This window comes from Lontra canadensis, unplaced genomic scaffold (assembly GCF_010015895.1).
Source record: "Lontra canadensis isolate GAN:19392208 unplaced genomic scaffold, GSC_riverotter_1.0 scaffold42, whole genome shotgun sequence".
NCBI classification, from domain to species: domain Eukaryota; kingdom Metazoa; phylum Chordata; class Mammalia; order Carnivora; family Mustelidae; genus Lontra; species Lontra canadensis.
In genome coordinates this window covers 7,951,901-7,971,910 of record NW_022631036.1, presented here as the reverse complement: position 1 = coordinate 7,971,910, position 20,010 = coordinate 7,951,901, and the positions used below count along the sequence as shown (strand labels likewise).

General features: G+C 35.9%; 1 non-coding gene across 1 annotated transcript; it reads right to left on the bottom strand.

Annotated features, from left to right (window-relative positions):
• Positions 1–18,997: 18,997 nt before the first annotated feature.
• LOC116875699 lies at positions 18,998–19,099 on the bottom strand. Its single transcript, XR_004384252.1, has one exon. It is a non-coding gene; the product is annotated as a U6 spliceosomal RNA (small nuclear RNA).
• Positions 19,100–20,010: the final 911 nt, after the last annotated feature.

The following is a 20,010-nucleotide window of genomic DNA, read 5'->3' as shown; positions in this document are numbered from 1 at the left end:
TTATTAAAATTTTCATCTTTACAGTCATATTCCACCCCTTCATCATGTTTACCCTTATTTTTGCATATATATAAGTTTTCTTTCCTTAAAATTTTTGGAGGTAATTTCTTCTAAGAGACCAAAATACACCCAAAATCAAGTGAGTGACTCTGTTCTAGTCACCAGTCTTTTTAATTTCTTTTTAACCCCTTTCTTCTCTCCCCAACATAGGGTCTCTTCTGATTTAGTTAGCACACATTTCTGGGGTCTTTGCCACCCTTTTAGTACTTTTTACTCTCGTTCATATATTCTTATCTGGATAAAATGACAAGGTGGAAAAACTCACCACAAAAAAAGAACAAGAGGCACTATTGAAGACTAGGGACCTCATCAATACCGACATTGGTAATATGTCATAACTAGAGTCCAGAATGATGATTATCAAGGTGCTAGTTGGGCTGAAAACGGGCATGGAACATATTAGAGAAAACCTGTCTAGAGCAATGAAAGCCATTTCTGAGGAAATAAAAACTAAAACCTAACCAAGCTGAAATCAAAAAAGCTATTAATAAGTGTAATAAAAAAATGGAGGCTCTTAGTGCTAGGATAAATGAGGCAGAAGAGAGAATTAGTGATATAGAAGACCAAATGGCAGAGAATAAATAAACTGAGCAAAAGAGATACAAACAACTACTGGAGCATGAGGGGGAAATCTGAGAGATAAGTCATACCATATGATGACTATATTAGAATAATTGGGATTCCAGAAGAAGAAGAAAAAGAGAGGGGCAGAGAAGGTATATTGGAGAAAATTATAGTAGAGAATTTCTGTAATATGGCAAAGGAAACAAGCATCAATCCAGGAGGCACATAGAAACCCCTCAAAATACATAAGAATAGGTCCACACCCCGTTATCTAATAGTAAAACTTACAAGTCTTAGTGACAAAGAGAAAATTCTGAAAGCAGCTTGGGACAAGAAGTCTGTAATATACAATGGTAGAAATATTAGATTGGCAGCAGACTTATCCACAGAGACCTGGCAGGCCAGAAAGAGCTGGCATGATATATTCAGAGCACTAAATGAGAAGAACATGCAGCCAAGAATGCTATATCCAGATAGGCTATCATTGAAAATAGCAGGAGAAATAAAAAGCTTCCAGGACAAAAACTAAAGAATTTACAAACACCAAACCAGACCTACAGGAAATACTGAAAGTGGTCCTCTAAGTAAAGAGAGCCTAAAAGTAGCAGACCAGAAAGGAACAGAAACAATATACAGTAATAGCACCTTACAGGCAATACAATGGCACTAAATTCATATCTCTCAATAGTTACCCTGAATGGAAATGGGCTAAATGTCCCAATCAAGAGACACAGGGTATCAGAATGGATAAAAAAACCCAAAACCCATCAATATGCGATCTACAAGAAACTCATTTTAGACCAAAGACACCTCCAAATTTAAAGTGATGGGGTGGAAAAAAATTCACCATGCCACTGGACATCAAAAGAAAGCTGGGTGGCAGTACTTATATCAGATAAATCAGATTTTAAGCCAAAGACTCTAATAAGAGATGAGGAAGGATGCTATATCATACTCAAAGGGTCCGTCCAACAAAAAGATCTAACAATTTTAAATATCTATGCCCCTAACATGGGAGTAGCCAACTATATAAACCAATTAATAACAGAATCAAAGAAAAACAATGACAACAATACAATAATAGTAGAGGACTTTAACACCACCCTCACTCAAATGGACAGATCATCACAGCAAAAGATCAAACAGGAAATAAAGACCTTAAATGACACAGTAGACCAGATGGACATCACAGATCTATTCAGAACATTCCATCCCAAAGCAACAGAATACACATTCTTCTCTGTGCACATGGAACATTCTCCAGAATAGATGACATCCTGGGCCACAAATCAGGTCTCAACTGGTACTAAAAGATTGGGATCATTCCCTGCATATTTTCAGACCACAATGCTCTGAAGCTAGATCTCAATCATAAGAGGAAAGTTGGAAAGAACTCAAATACCTGGAAGCTAAAGAGCATCACACTAAAGAATGAATGGGTCAACCAGGAAATTAAAAAAGAATTGAAAAAAATTCATGGAAACAAATGAAAATGAAAACACAACTATTCAAAATCTGTGGGACACAGCAACGGCAGTCATGAAAGGAAAGTATACAGCAAAACAAGCCTTTCTCAAAAAACAAGAGAAGTCTCAAATACACAACCTAATCCTATACCTAAAGGAGCTGGAGAATGAACAGCAAAGAAAGCCTAAACCCAGCAGGAGAAGAGAAATAAAGATCAGAACAGAAATTAATGAAATAGAAACACACACACACACACACACACACACACACACACACACACAAAACAACAGTAGAACAAATCAATGAAACTAGGAGCTGGTTCTTTGAAAGAATTAATAAGATTGATAAACCCCTGGCCAGACTTATCCAAAAGAAAAGAGAAAGAACCCAAATTAATAAAATAATGAATTAAAGAGGAGAGATAACAACCAACACCAAAGAAATACAAACAATTATAAGAACATATTATGAGCAACTACACACTAGCAAATTTGACAATCTGCAAGAAATGGATGTATTCCTAAAAACGTATATACTACCAAAACTGAACCAGGCAGAAATAGAAAACCTGAACAGACCTATAACCAATAAGGAGATTGAAGAAGTCATCAAAAATCTCCCAAGAAACAAGAACCCAGGGCCAGACAGCTTCCCAGGGGAATTCTACCAAACATTTAAAGAAGACTTAATGCCTATTCTCCTGAAAGTGTTCCAAAAAATAGAAATGGAAGGAAAACTTCCAAACTCATTTTATGAGGCCAGCATTACCTTGATCCCAAAACAAGACAAAGACCCCGTCAAAAAAATTATCTTATCTTTGATCAACAAAGACCCGAAAATTCTCACCAAAATACTAGTCAATAAGATCCAACAGTACATTAAAAGGATTATTCACCACAACCAAGTGGGATTTATTCCAGTGCTGCAAGGTTGGTTCAACATCAACCAATCAATCAATGTGATATGATACATTAATAAAAGAACAAAAACCATAGGATACTCTCAATAGATGTTGAAAAGCATTTGACAAAGTACAGTATGCTTTCTTGATCAAAACTCTTCAAAGTGTAGGGATAGAGGGTACATTCCTCTCTATCATCAAAGCCATCTATGAAAAACCCACAGCGAAAATCATTCTCAATGGAGAAAAACTGAGAGCTTTTCCTCTAAGGTCAGGAGTATAGCAGGGCTGTCCACTATCACCACTGCTATTCAACAAAGTACTAGAAGTCCTAGCCTTGGCAATCAGACAACAAAAAGAAATTAAAGGCAGCCAAATCGGTAAAGAAGTAGTCAAACTCTCCCTCTTTGTAGATGAGTTGATATTTTACGTGGAAAACCCAAAATACTCCACTCCAAAGCTGCTAGAACTTGTATAGGAAATCAGTAAAGTGTAAAGATATAAAATCAATGCACAGAAATCAGTTGCAGTTCTATACACCAACAACAAGAGAGAAGAAAGAGAAATTAAGGAGTCAATCCCATTTACAATTGCACCCAAACCCATAAAATACCTAGGAGTTAACCTCACCAAAGATGGAAAGAATCTATACTCAGAAAACTATAGAGTACTCATGAAGGAAATTGAGGAAGACAAAAAGAAATGGAAAAACTTTCCATGCTCATGGAATACCATCCAATTTTTTCAAAGAAATGGAACAAATAATCCTAAAATTTATAATGGAACAAGAAAAGACCTCGAATAGCCAGAGAAATGTTGAAAAAGAAAGCCAAAGTTGGTGGCATCACAATTCCGGACTTCAAGCTCTATTACAAAGCTGTCATCATCAAGACAGTATGGTACTGGCAAAAAAAAACAGACACATAGATCAATGGAACAGACTAGAGAGCCCACAAATGGACTCTCAACTCTATGGCCAACTAATCTTCGGCAAAGCAGAAAAGAATGTCCATTGTAAAAAAAAGACAGTCTCTTCAACAAATGGTGTTGGGAACATTGGACAGCCACATGCAGAAGAATGAAATTGGACCATTTCTTTATGCCACACACAAAAATAGACTCAAAATGGATGAAAGACCTCAATGGGAGACAGGAGTCCATCAAAATCCTTGAGGAGAACACAGGCAGAAACCACTCTGACCTCAGCCTCAGCAACTTCTCCCTAGAAACATTCAAAGGCAAGGGAAGATAGGGCTAAAATGAACTATTGGGACTTTATCAAGATCAAAAGCTTTTGCACAGCAAAGGAAATAGTAAACAAAACCAAAAGACAACTGACAGAATGGGAGAAGATATTTGCAAGTGACAGATCAAATAAAGGGCTAGTATCCAAAATCTGTAAAGAACTTACCAAAATCAACACCTAAAGAACAAAGAATCCAATCAAGAAATGGGCAGAAGACATGAACAGACATTTCTGCAAAGAAGACATCCAGATGGCCAACAGACACATGAAAAAGTGCTCCACATCACTCGGCATCAGGGAAATACAAATCAAAACTACAATGAGATACCACCTCACACCAGTCAGAATGGCTAAAATTTACAAGTCAGGAAACGACAGATGCTGTCAAGGCTGCGGAGAAAAGGGAACCCTCCCACACTGTTGGTGGGAATGCAAGCTGGTGCAGCCACTCTGGAAAACAGCATGGAGGTTCCTCAAAAAGTTGAAAATAGAGCTACCCTACGACCCAGCAATTGCACTAATGATTCTTTACCCTAAAGATACAAATGTAGTGATCTGAAGGGGCACATGCACCCAAATGTTTATAGAAGCAATGTCCCCAAAATAGCCAAACTATGGAAAGAACCTAGATGTCCATCAACAGATAATTGGATAAAGAAGAGTTGGTAAAGATATACAATGGAATACTGTGCATCCATCAAAAGAAATGAAATCTTGCCATTTGCAATGATGTGGATGGAACTAGAGGGTATTACACTGAGTGAGAAAAGTCAATCAGACTAAGACAATTATCATATGATCTCCCTGATATGAGGAATTTGAGAGGAAAAGTGGGGGGGGTGGTTGGGGAGTAGGGAAGGAAAAAAATGAAACAAGATGGAATTGGGAGGGAGAAAAAAACAAAATAGATTCTTAATCACAAAACAAACAGAGTTACCAGTGGGAGAGGGGGTATGGAGAGGGTGGTTGGGTTATGGACATTGGGGAGGGTATATGCTATGGTGAATGCTGTGAACTGTGTACGCCTGACAATTCACAGACCTGTACCCCTGGGGCAAATAATACATTATGTTAATTTAAAAAATAAAATAAAATAAAAACAACAAAAAAATGTATCTGATGAGTTGGGTGGTTATAGTGGAAAATAATTAGATGTTTACTTTTGATTATGCAACAGTAGTAAGTACTTAGAAAAACATACAACAAAAAATAGACAAGCATAATGCAAATTAATTGAAGGTACATTTATAACTGACTACTTAATTTGTACATAGATTTAGTTAGAAAACAGGCTTATACTTTCCAATGATATGAAAAACTGACAAGATCTTTAGTATATCTTATAAATGTTAATTTTCCCCACAGGGGAACTAATGCTTCTGATTAGCTAAAGTAAACAGCAAGTGATACGCAATTAAAAGTGGTTCTCACTGGCAGCACTTTCCCTTTTCAAACATAAAAAAGTTTAAAACAAACATATTACTCTATACACTCTGGAGAAACAATGAAATAGGGTTCCAGAATTCAGGTTGTGTTTTATAAGTTTGCTATTAATTAGCCTTGTGCTATATAACTTAAGTCTGATTCTATTTTAGTTAAATGCATTATAATACTGCCTTCAGATTTTAAAAGGTATTTTAGAATTTCCAAAAAGATTAACTTTTGAAATAAAGTTTTTGTGCCCAACACCTTTTAATATAAGGACTGTTTATCTTGGAAATTCATCATATGTAATTTTTCAGTGTTATAATGTGTCTTAATTCCAGGGAAGAGAGAAAGAGACTATAGAGTTGGTGCCCAGTGGAGAAAAGGAGAAATCAATTAGTTTGGATTTTTGTTATGCCTATATAGTCCAAAGTTTATTTGACAAAGAAAGAGAGAGAGAGATTATATGTTAATTTCTCAAGCTTCATATTTAATTTCATAGTTATAACATCCTGTAAGCAACATAGGTATATTCAATATTATCCTTATCTCCTTGATCAAGAAACTAGATTTCATTTCTTGTGCAAATATCACACACACACTAATGTCAACCAGTGTACCAGAACGGAAATTTCCTGATTCCCAGATTTTCCTAATTTTTCTGCTTGGCAATGAGTAGCACACAGCTTTGGTAAAAATCCTACCACAGGGTAGTTATATTTTTAAATTTGAGGAAACTCCATACTGTTTTCCAGGGTGGCTGCATCAGTTTGCATTCTCACCAACAGTGTAAGAGTGTTCACCTTTCTCCACATCTGTGATACAGCAATTGCACTACTAGGTATTTACCCAAAGGATATAAAATACTTATTCAAAGGAATACATGCAGCCCAATGTTTATAGCAGCACTATTAACAATGGCCAAATTATGGAGAGAGCCCAAATGTGCATCGACTGATGAATAGATAAAGAAGATGTGGTATATACATACCACATGGAATACAAAATTTTTACTCAGCCATAAAAAGAATGAAATCTTACCACTTGCAACAATGTGGATGGAGCAAGATAGTATGCTAAGCAAAGTCAGTCAGTCAGAGAAAGACAAATACCATATGATTTTACTCATATGTGGAATTTAAGAAATAAAACAGATGAACATAGGGGAGAAAAGGGGGAGAGAGAGAAAGGGAGAGAGAGAGATGACAAGAAAACAGACTCTCAACTATAGAGAATAAACTGAGGGGAGGTGGGTGGAAGGATGGGTTAAATGGGTGATGAGTGTTAAGGAGGACATTTGTTTGGATGAGCCCTGGGTGTTGGATGTAAATCAATCACTAAACCTATACCTGAAACTAATATTACACTGTATGTTAACTAGAATTAAAATAAAAACTTAAAAAGAAAATCCTATCACAAACATTTACTGCAACAATATCAATATCTGCACAAGAAGATCAAAATGAGTTCAATTCATCTTGTTTTAGGTACAGAGCCTCTGTCTTCATTTGAATTTCCTCCCCATTCTTTGCCTTATCATTTACCATTTTTTTCTTGTATTGTATATCATAAACTCTCATAAATGGAAAGGACTGCTCCTTCTGGTCTGTAGAATCTATTGAGCATGATAATAAGCTTGAACTTATTATATGGACCCTGTATGGCTTTCTAACTTTCTTATGTTTCTCATCTCACTAATTTTCAAAAATGGGAGATTCAATGATTATGAGATCATTCTCTGTAAATCAACTGTCTCTCTTCTCTTCTAAATATCTTTTCATAGTATTTCCAATAAAGGTTATTTCTGCACAAGTCTGTCTCCTATATATATACTGTGAGTTTCTGGAGGATTGGGATATCCAGTTGAAAATTATCACAAAACCTATAGAGTCACAAGTGCTATTTAGTACTCAAAAAATAATGAAGACTTAAATATTCAACAAATACTTGCTCTATAGTGATCTGGAGGACAAACAGATGGAGAGAAAGGATCAGGAGGAAGCCTGGAACAAACAGCTTAGAAGCCATGAAAACAGAATCAGGGAAATAAATGATGCCATGAAACGTTTCAACATCAGAATTATTGGAATCCCTGAAGGGGAGGAGAAAGAAAGAAGTCTAGAAGATATAGTGGAACAAGATCTTCATGAAAATTTTCCCAATCTCACGAATGAAACCAGCATTCATGTAATAGAGGTCAAATGGTCTCCATCCAAGATTATAGACTCCAGAAAAACATCAAGGCACCTGATAGTCAAATTGAGGAATCATAATTATAGATATAATCTCTTGAAAGCCGCTGGGACAAAGAGGCTCCTTACTTACAGAGGAAAGCCCATCAGAATAACGTCAGAACTGTCCACAGAGACCTGGCAAGCCAGAAGGGGCTGGCAAGATATATTCAGGGCACTAAATGAGAAGAACATGCAGCCAAGAATACTTTATCCAGCAAGACTGACATTCAAAATGGATGGAGAGATGAGTTTCCAAGACCAAAAAGGCTTAAAAGACTATGCGACCACCAAGCCAACACTGTAGGAAATATTAAGGGGGGGTTCTATAAAAGAGGAAAAATCCTAAGAATAGCATTGAACAGAAATATAGAGACAATCTACAGAAAGAAAGACTTCAAAGTTAACACGATGTCAATAAAAACGTATCTATCAATAATCATTCTCAATGAGAATGGCCTAAATGCGCCCATAAGACGGCACAGGGTTGCAGATTGGATAAAATGACAGGACCCATCCATATGTTGTCTACAAGAGACCCATTTTGAACCTAAAGATACACCCAGACTGAAAGTGAAGGGATGGAGAAGCATCTTTCATGCCAATAGGCCTTAAAAGAAGGCCGGGGTAGCGATTCTCATATCAGACAAATTAGATTTTAAACTAAAGACTGTAGTCAGAGATACAGAAGGACACTACATCATTCTTAAAGGGACTATCCACCAAGATGATCTAACAATTGTAAATATCTATGCCTCCAATATTGGAGCAGCCAATTACATAAGAAAACTGTTAATCAAGATAGTCATATTGATATGAATACATTAATAGTAGATCTTAACATGCCTCTCTCAGAAATAGATCATGGAAGCAGAAAATCAATAAAGAAACAAGAGCATTGAATGACACATTGGACCAGATGGACCTCATAGATATATATAGAACATTCCACCCTAAAATAACAGAATACTCATTCTTCTCAAGTGCACATGGAACCCTCTCAAGAATAGACCACATACTGGGTCACAAATCAGGACTCAACTGATACCAAAAGACTGAGATTATTCCCTGCACATTCTCAGATCACAATGCTTTGAAACTGGAGCTCAATCACAAGGAAAAGTTCAGAAGGAACTCAAACACCTGGAAGCTAAAGACCACCTTGCTTAAGAATGCTTGGATCAACCAGATCAAAGAAGAACTGAAACAATTCATGGAAACCAATGAGAATGAAGACACTTCGGTCTAAAACCTATGGAATACAGCAAAGGTGGTCCTAAGGGGGAAATACATAGCCATCCAAGCCTCCCTCAAAAAAATTGAAAAATCCAGAACACACCAGCTGTCTCTACACCTATATTTTATAATGGAATTAGCCAAGCATTTATTTAAAATTTTTAGATAAACAATTTTTCCAACTGACATTTTAAAATAAGATTAAAATTAAGAATATAGGTGAAAATTATGTTTTCTTTTTCTTTAATATCAGATGATTCTGTTGAAGTTTTGCTGAAAGGAGGATGAATCAATGAGCATAACTTATTAAGAAAAAAATAAATTACCCAGCTAAATAAAAATGTTTGCATTAATGATGTTTGTAGATAACTGAATTTGTTCAAATGTGTTTTGGAATTGGGAAATGAAGGATTTTATGATCAATCATGGCCATTTTTTTTTTTTTTTTGGAAGATTTTTTTGAGAGAGAGGGAGAGCATGAGTGGTGGGAGAGGAACAGAGGGAGAGGGAGAAGCAGACTCCCCACTGAGCAAAGGGACCCAACAGGGGCTCAATCCCAGGACTTTGATATCCTGACCTGAGCCAAAGGCAGACACTTATCTGACTGAACCACCCAGGCACCTGTCATGGCCACTCTTCTAAGATTATATAGCATAGGTTCTTATATTGGAAGAAGAAGAAAAATCAAAATTAAGAAGAAATGACTACATGGGTAGCACAGCACCACTGTAAGTACTTAAGGATGTTAGGAAAGAGGGAGGAGACTAGAAAGCAGGAGTGGGGCAGAAAGAAGCCTATCAGAAATTTAATTTGGTCAGAGCAAGTGAGAGGATTTGTTTGGGTTTCTTTGTCCTTCACCTTCATACACAGAAGACAGAGCAAGACCATATTCGGGGTGGAGGGGGGCGGGGGAAACACCATCATCCAGATTCAGCAGTATGTCACTGTTAACTAGATTTTAACAGTCATGTTATATGATGAACATGTGTTAATCAACTCAAAATAAAAAAGAAAGAGATTACTATGATTATGTACCTAAAGCTTTCATTTTATTTTTATTTTTTTTAAGAAATTACTTTCCCTTAATTCTTTTATTTTTTAAGATCTTATTTATTTATTTATTTTACAGACAGAGATCACAAGTAGGCAGAGAGGCAGGCAGAGAGAGAGGAGGAAGCAGGCTCCCTGCTGAGCAGAGAGCCCAATGCGGGGCTCGATCCCAGGACCCTGAGATCATGACCTAAGCTGAAGGCAGAGGCTTTCACCCACTGAGCCACCCAGGCACCCTAAAGCTTTCATTTTAAAAGTCATAAAATATTTGCAAATTTGCTAACTACTTACTGTGGCCCTTAAATTTCACTTTGTCTCTTTAGCAGCTTACATCCCAAATGTAGATATAAATGTTGAAAATATTTACATTTTGTATGACTCTCTAGCAGTAATTCTCTAGCAGATGTAAGTCTATTTGAATTTTTCTAAGACAGTTCAGAGAAGTGAAAGGGTTTTTTCTCATTTGGAAAAACCAAACACACAAACAAACACATGAGAATAGGTTTTATCTAACATTTATTTTTAAAATACATAGATTATGTTTATTATCTAAGAATTTTAAAGGGAAGCAACCCTGCCTATTTGTGATAAAGACCCTACATAAAAGATAATACTAGACACACATAGGAGCACCTGGGTGGTGCATTCATTTAAATATCAGACTCTCGATTTTGGTTCAGATCATAATCTCAGGGTCCTGGAATTGAGGTCCATGTCAGGAGCTCCATGTCAGGATCCAAGCAAGGCATGGAGCCTGTTTAAGATTTTCTCTCTTGAGGTACATGGATGGTTCAGTCAGTTAAGCAGCTGTCTTCTGCTCAGGTCATGATCCCAGGATACTGGGATCAGTCCTGCACTGGGCTCCCCACGCAGGGACTAGTCTATTTCCTCTCCCTCTGCCCATGACCCTGCTCTCTGGCTCACTTCCTCTCAAATAAATAATAAAATATTAAAAAAAAAAAAACCACATTCTCTCTCTCCCCACTTCTGCCCCTCCCTTGCTCTAAACAAACAAACAAATAATAAATAATTTGTTTTAAAAAGTTAAAAAAAAGAAAGCTATATAGAAGATAATAGTAGCAGCTTGTATTTAATCAGCATTTATTAAGTTCCTTAAGGATTTTAAAACACCTACCTTAACATCTTTAAAAAATTTAACAGTAGTTTGATGCTGTCATTTCAACATATTTATCCTATGCTCCTGTTTGGTCTTTTTTGGCAATGACTTTTTCCCTTGTCCTTTTGAAAATTCATTCTGATACACCTCCATTTACCGCTTTATATAATTTCCCTTGGTCGTCCTATGGTATTTTATGGGATAACCTACACATGTCTATGACTTTTTTTATTTTAAGATTTTATTTATTTATTTGACAGACAGAGATTACAAGTAGGCAGAGAGGCAGGCAGAGAGAGAGGCGGAGGCAGGCTCCCTGCTGAGCAGAGAGTCCGATGCAGGGCTTGATCCCAGGACCCTGGGATCATGACCTGAGCTGAAGGCAGAGGCCTAACCCACTGAGCCACCCAGCCACCCCACATGTCTATGTCTTTAAAGCATGCATTTGCATTTTCTTCAGCACTGTTCTTTGAATTTCCATTTTTCATATGTATCTTAGATGAGTAACTCTTAGTTTAGAAGAGTAAAGTGCAAGAGAGAGGAAAAAAAGGGTGGAAAAAAACTAAATTGAACTTGAATTTAAAAAGTTGTCAAACTGATGCTTCCACTACTCAACACATTGCACATTAATCTTTTGGTTGGATTCAAGTTATTCACAGTGGAGAGAAACTTCTAATTCACACACTTACAGTTCTGGGAAGCCGGCATGGCAAGAGTGACAAAATGATCAGCGTGTTATTTATATCCATCTATGAAACAAATATTAAATGTAATTGTTTTATATTTTTTTCTATACTAATTTCTTAGATAATGACTAGTGATACCACCACCACATCCTACTACAGAGCTTTTCCTACATGGTATGATTCCCACATACCCATACATCTAGATGTCTTTCATATAAAAGCAGCAGGTAGATGGGAAAATGGGTGAAATAGGTGAAGGAGAGTAAGAACACACTTATCATGATAGGCACTGAGTAATGTATAAAATTCTTGAATCACTATATTGTATACATGAAACTCAAATAACACTGTTTGTTAATTATACCGGCATTAAAGAGGGAAAAAAGGTCCAGTCAAGAAATACGCTTCAACCCGTTTTAATGCTATATTGAATCACTTCTTTCAAGATAATTATAGACACTAACTATTGTTCTGTGCTTGGTATGGTTCATAGATTTATTGCCTTTGAGGTTGACTTGCTTTAAAAATCTTACTTAAATCTTACTTACTTACTTTTAAAATCTTTACTAAAATCTAACTTTATATATAGAGGTTATTACCAATATCCCCCCTTTTTCTCTCTGTGACAAACCATATTCACCTGCAGAATAAAATGTAAGCTATTTATATACTATAACAATACTACTTATAGTCAAGGGATAAGTTTTTACATATTAACTTTTAAATATTAACTTTTATAAAGTTATAAAGATTAGACATTTTAAGATATTTACTTTATATACTTATATTTACTTTATATACTTTATATATTTATATACTTATATTTAAGGTTATATTTACTTTATATATAAATGGATTAGACATTTAAAGTTATATTTACTCTTTCCTCATGAATCTGTCTTTTCCAGATTTTATACTTTTTTCTTTTAGCATAAAATATATAAATACCATTTATCTATTGCAGAGGAACCAGTTACCCATATTATCGAGTTAGGATAGTAAAAATAAATACTATATAATAGATATTTAGAAATACTAAATTATTTCATAAAATATGTTACTAATTTTAGCGGATAAGCAGCTGATAAGGAGCAGCTTAAAAAATAACATTCACTGGTGAGTTTTCAAAACTACTGTGTTGTAATAATAAGAAACAAGCCAGGGATGATAAACATTTCAATATCTACTTTAAGGATAGGGATAGCACAACTATAGGAACAATTATTTCATATACGCACATCCACATATTTGGGTGACAGTCTAGAGAATTTATCACATGAAAATGCAGCTAATACAAAAGCACTGTGTTTAGATAGGAGATATCTAAAAACAGTCCATTTACCTTATTAAGACCTAGGTTAACCTGAGAACAGATATTCTTGCACCAAAATAAAGCAGCACAGTCTTTGCCTACACATTTAGGAAATAGTGTTCGCTCTGCAACAGAGATGATAACAGGTTTACATGCTGTTTCTCTTGCTAATGGAATGAAGACAGACATACTGACTAGAAATTATTTTTCCATTTTCTCTCACCATCTACTTTGTTTCCTCCTCTTTATCTCTTTTCAATTTGTGTTCTCCTCTCTCTCTCTCTCTCCCCCAATACCCTTCCTCCAAAAATGTCTCACATATCCCAAAATTTTAAATGCCTCACTTTTTCTAGGAAAGTTATTGTGGATCACCATCCATGGGCAAGAAAAACTGAAGTTTAGGAGTAGGGTGTACTCTTACATGTACTGTAAGACATGGGATATGAAAGAGCAAAATAACAAAACCACTCAAAGAGATCTGGATAAACTCCTTAACCGTGTAGTGAAATGCAACATAAAGTTGAAAAATTACTGTTATCAACAAAAATTATATAGAAAATAGTACACTGCTTTCCAGGACAATATGGTCTTGATCCAGCAGAAATAATATGCAACCTACAGGGCAAATAACCAAGCTAAAAACAAGGGAATGCCCAGAAACAAAGTAATCTAAAGTCAAACCTAAAGCTTGCCAAGTCATCCAAAGAATATGCAATGTGTCTGTCTTTAAGTACACTGAAGCCTAGCATTGAATAATGTCATGATTTCTATATCTCTCTTTTGAACTTACACATACTAAACTATTCCTCCAGCCATTTTTTATTTTTAAAATTACCTGCTTATCAAAATAAAATATGCTCATTGATTATATATTTTAAGAGAAAAGTGTAAAAAAATTGTTCTGAAAAACACCTAAGATAACTATTACTGTTAACATTTTGGCATATTTTACATTTTCTTTTTCATTTTCCCATTTTTTAAAGAAGTTACTGCTGCATTTATAACTTGGGTCTTCTACTTTATCAATGTATAATTTACTTTTATATTATCTCTCCTGGGAAATTTAGGGATTTTTTTAAGGTTTTATTTATTTTTGGGAGAAAGAGAGAGCATGCATGAGCCAGGGAGAGGGGCAGAGGGAGAAGCAGACTCCCTGCTGAGCAGGGGGCCCACTGTGGGACTTGATTCCAAGACCCTGGGATTATGACCTAAGCCAAAGGCAGATGCTTAATAACTGACTGAGCCACTAGGTGCCCTCTCCTGGGAAATTTAAGTGGTTTAATTTCACTGCATTAGTGTATTGTTTAAGCCATTATTAAATTAGCATCACATTTAAACAGTTGATTTGATAAACAGTCATTACCTTTTAATGATAATTAGAAAAGTATATTAAAGTCCTGTATAGTCACCAGGATATACTGGGTTATTGGTCAATAGTAAATGCTAGGGTGTGCCACCTATATTTTCCCTAACTTCAGATTAAGGGCCCTTATTTCCTCAGTTGCCACAGTGTCACCTGCTGCCAGTTCACAACTGAATCCCTCCCCTAGAACTATCACCAGCACAAGGGAATGGCTTTATCCTGGCTTGAAAATCTTCCCCGGTTTCTTATCTATACATGGATACTAAGCCCCAGCCCTTCTGTTGCAATTCCCAACTCCCAGGGCCACCCAGTTGCAGCACTCTCCATAACACTGCAGTATGTGTACCAGATTCTGCTTCCCTCATCCTCTTCTTCACAGGATGTTTTATTCCATTATGGCTGTTATAACAAATACTATAGGAATTTATACTATAGGCTGGGAATTCCCAGATCAAGGCACCAGCAGATGTGGTGTCAGATGAGGGCCCTCTTCAGTCTGTAACTTCACTTGGCAGGGATGAAGGAACTCTCTGGGATTTTTTTTTTTTTTGGGGGGGGGTCTATGATATACTTTCTTTTTTATTATGATTAACATATAATGTATTATTTGTTTCAGGGGTACAGGTCTGTGATTCATCACTCTTACACAATACACAGTGTTCCCCACAACATCTGCCTTTCCAACGTCCATCACTCAGTCATCCTATCCCATTCCCCCTCCACTCCAGCAACCCTCAGTTTGCTTCCTGAGATTAAGGGTCTTTATGGCTTGTCTCCCTCTCTGGTTTTGTCTTGCTTCATTTTTCCCTCTTTACCTATGATCCTCTGCCTTGCTTCTCAAATTCTTGCTAATGGAATGAAGACAGACATACTGACTAGATATGATATGATATGATATGATATATTGTTTTTCTCTGATTGACTTATTTCATTTAGCATAATACCCTCTAGTTCCATCCATGTCATTGCAAATGGCAAGTTTCATTTTTTGATGGCTGTGTAATATTCCAATGTGTGTGTGTGTATGTATGTGTATACATACATATATATATATATGTATACACATACATACACACATACACACACACCACATCTTCTTTATCCATTCATCTGTTGATGGATATCTGGGTTCTTTCCATAGTTTGGCTATTGCGAATATTGCTGGTATAAACATTGGGGTGCAGGTGTCCCTTCGGATCACTACATTTGTATCTTGAAGGTAAATGCCCAGTAGTGTGATTGCTGGGTCATAGGGTAGCTCTATTTTCAACTTTTTGAGGAACCTCTATACTGTTTTCCAGAGTGGCTACACCAGCTTGCATTCTCACCAACAGTATAGGAAGGTTCCCCTTTCTGCACATCCTCACCAATATCTGTCATTTCCTGACTGGTTAATTTTAGCCATTCTGACTGGTGTAGGGTGGTATCTCACAGAAATGAAATTAATGATCCTATAATTTATATGGAACCAGAAAAGACCCTAAAAAGCCAGAGGAATGTTGAAAAAGAAAACCAATTCTGTTGGCATCACAATTCCAGCTATATTAGAAAGCTGCAGTCATCAAGACAAGTATGGTACTGGCACAAAAACAGACACATAGATCAATGGAAGAGAATAGACAACCCAGAAAAGGACCTTCAACTCTATGGCTAACTAATCTTCAACAAAGCAAGAAAAGAATATCTAATGGAAAAAAAGACATCCTCTTCAACAAATGGTGTTGGGAAAATAGGATAGCCACATGCAGAAGAATGGAACTGGACCACTTCCTTACACCATAAACAAAAATAGATTCAAGGTGGATGAAAGACCTCAATGTGAGAGAGGAATCCATCAAAATCCTTGAGGAGAACACAGGTAGCAACCTCTTTGACCTCAGCCACAGCAATTTCTTCCTAGACACATTGCCAAAGGCAAGGGAAACAAGGGAAAAAATGAACTACTAGGACTTCATCAAGATCAAAAGCTTTTTTTTTTTTTTAAGATTTTATTTATTTATTTGACAGAGATCATAAGTAGGCAGAAAAGAGGTGGGGAAGCAGGCTCCCTGCTGAGCAGAAAGCTCAATGCAGGGCTCGATCCCAGGATCCTGAAATCTTGATCTGAGCCAAAGGCAGAGGCTTAACCCACTGAGCCACCCAGTGCCCCAAAATCAAAAGCTTTTGTACAGCAAATGAAACAGTCAACAAAATCAAAACACAACCTACAGAATGGGAGATGATGCTTGGAAATGACATATCAGATAAAGGGCCCATATCCAAAATCTCTAATGAACCCATCAAACTCAACTGACCCAAGCAACAAATAATCTAATCAATAAATGGGCAGAAGACTTGAACAGACATTTTTGCAAAGAAGACATCCAAATGGCCAACAGACACTAGAAAATGTGCTCAACATCACTTGGCATTGGAGAAATACAAATCGAAGCCACAATGAGATACCACCTCACACCAATCTGGGATCTCTTTTACAGGGGTAGTAATCCCAACAATTAGGGGTCTACCCTCATAAAAAACTCACCTTCAAAAATTCCACTTCCTAATACCATCACCTTCAGGGTTAGGATTTCAGTGTATGAATTTAGGGGTCACAAACATTCAATCTATAGTATAGGTTTTGATACTGAGAGGACCTCCCAATAAATTTCCTCTAAGCAAATTGCCATTTCAGGGTGTAGGACTATAGGAAATAATGTCTATTTGTTATTCATTTAGAATACGTAAATAATTCATTCATGTCCTGTGATTCAATTAATGATTGCTTATCTTATAATATTTTCTTATAATTTAACGGACTTGAATTACACATTATTACTTAGCAAAATTAGACAATATATATACCTTTTATGTGTACTCATGATGGTGTTCATAACATGAATCCTGGTTTTTACCCATTTAATATTTTTTGTTGTTTGACAATATGACACATACTATTTCCTGTGTTATATAATAATTTCATAATCATGATTAAAAACACTATATATCTGTTCAAAAATTTTTATAACTGTTAATTTATACTTAAAAGATTCAAAAGTGGATAAATCTTCTTTTAAAACAATTTTATGGGAGAATACAAAAAAATTCCTCAAAGATGTTAAGTGCAGAAGATCTGGTCTGCTCTTTCTCTTTGAGAGAATGTGTCTAAAGAAATGAGCAGAATAAGCAGGATGTGCCCAGTAACATCAGTAACCTAATCACACAGATAATCATAACTTGATATGACCCAGAGGGATGGCACAGGAGATATAATACCATATATCTTCATTATAATTTTGACATATGAGGTGAAATAAAAGAATTAAAAAGAGACCTAGTTGTCTGAGAAGCATAGTTTTGCTCTGAACATGAAAGAAATATAATCCACAGAGGAAATTTATATTGAATTAACATATTGAGTAAGTCAAATCTGACACCTTATAGCATTAGGACAAAGGGTAGAAAATGATCACTAGAAAAAATTTAAAACACAGTATTTTGTATTCTCTGATGTTTCTGAGCCTAAGGAGTAATGATTATGTAAAATGCATCTGATAACAAATATTCATAATTAACATTGTAGTGTAATTAGGTACCCCTAGACTTTAAATTCCATTATCCCAATGATCAACAGATTTTTGTGTGATTTCTTGCTTGAAGATAGGTCAAAGAGGGACACCTGGGTGGCTCAGTCGTTAAGCAGCTGCCTTCAGCTGGGGTCATGATCCCAGGATCCTGGGATCTAGCCCCACATCAGGCTCCCTTCTCAGTGGGGAGCCTGCTTTTCCCTCTGCCTGCTGCTCTCCCTGCTTGTGCTCACTTGCTCTTTCTCTGACCAAAAAAAAAAAAAAAAAGAAAGAAAGAAAAAAACTGATTCTTTAAAAAAAAAAAAAAATAGGTAAAAGAATGTCTGAGAGTTCACCCTTTAGGCCACCCTTTTCTAACTGCACTCTTCAATCTTACCAGTCACCTGGAAAAAACGTATTATGCTTCTCACAAGTAGGTCTGGCCAAATGAGTAAAAATATCTCAAGCACTTCTTAGCCATCAAAATGTTCACTCAAAATCCACACCACGAATGAGGATCTTAGACAAAGCTCAGCCCAGTGTATCAGACCTCAAATGTAACAAAATTCACCATTCCAAATCAATTGCATTAGAAAACCAAAAAAGAGAGAAAAAGCAGAGATAAATGTTACATTGGTCTCTGAAACATTTTTTTAAATTCTTCAATGAATACATTGAACTAATAAAAAATAATCCCTTAAGCATTTATCATAAAATCAGTTTTCATCTGAATTGATTTTTCTCATGGTATAATGGTTTCAAAACATTTAGAGGTGCCTCTTTTAAAATTTTTTTAAAATATGGAACACTTCACAAATTTGCATGTCATGGTTGCACAGACACCATGCTAATCTCTCTATCTTTCCAATTTTAGTATTGTACTGCTAAAGCAAGTATAATATTCTCTTTGTAATATAAATCTCTATATACTGTGTGGAAAGACTAAAAACAAAAACACTTGTAGAAAGTTTTTTATGTATATCTTAACATTTTAAGTAATTTTTATTTTGATCATTTTAGCAGAGAGAAAAAGTTGACCACCAAATTAGTTGAGCTTTAAATATCAGACTAGAAATTGATTCCTTAAGTAGTCTTTATGGTAACTTTCAGTTTGATATTATTTTAAAGACTGAAGACTGCAACATAGAAGTATAGAACATATACCTGATATACAGAAAGCTAAGATATGCTGGAAGAAAGAGACTAAAATAAGTCACCAATACACATATCATTAAACAGATTATGAGTCTATAATGCCACCTACTTTACAAGTAGGTTAAAAAGTATGGTTTTGGTTTTCAAAAAATATGGGTAATAGGTATTGTACAGGATGTTTACTTCACAGAGCAAATAAGAAATATTCAAGTTATATTACTAAATGTATTACTGTTAAGCATCTTGAAATTAAGATGTTGCCTAATATTCTGAAATAGTAAAATGTAAGAAAGTAAAAGAGTTATTATTCAAATGATAATAGTGCTAAATTTTTAGAAGGATATAGAATTTATTAATGCTTTAGTGTCATCAAAAAGTATGTATTTGCTCCCCAAATATTTCCTAATACATACAGAGATACCAAGGCTTTACTTTGCAGGAATTCGTTACAATAATATCTAAAATAGGACACTCCAACTCATTTTTGAGCTGGCAAATGATAGGTTATATTTGGTTTAAAAAAAAAAAAGTGGGGGCGCCTGGGTGGATCAGTGGGTTAAAGCGTCTGCCTTCGGCTCAGGTCATGATCCCAGGGTCCTGGGATTGAGGCCCCCCATCAGGCCCTGTACTCAGCAGGGAGCCTGCTTCCTCC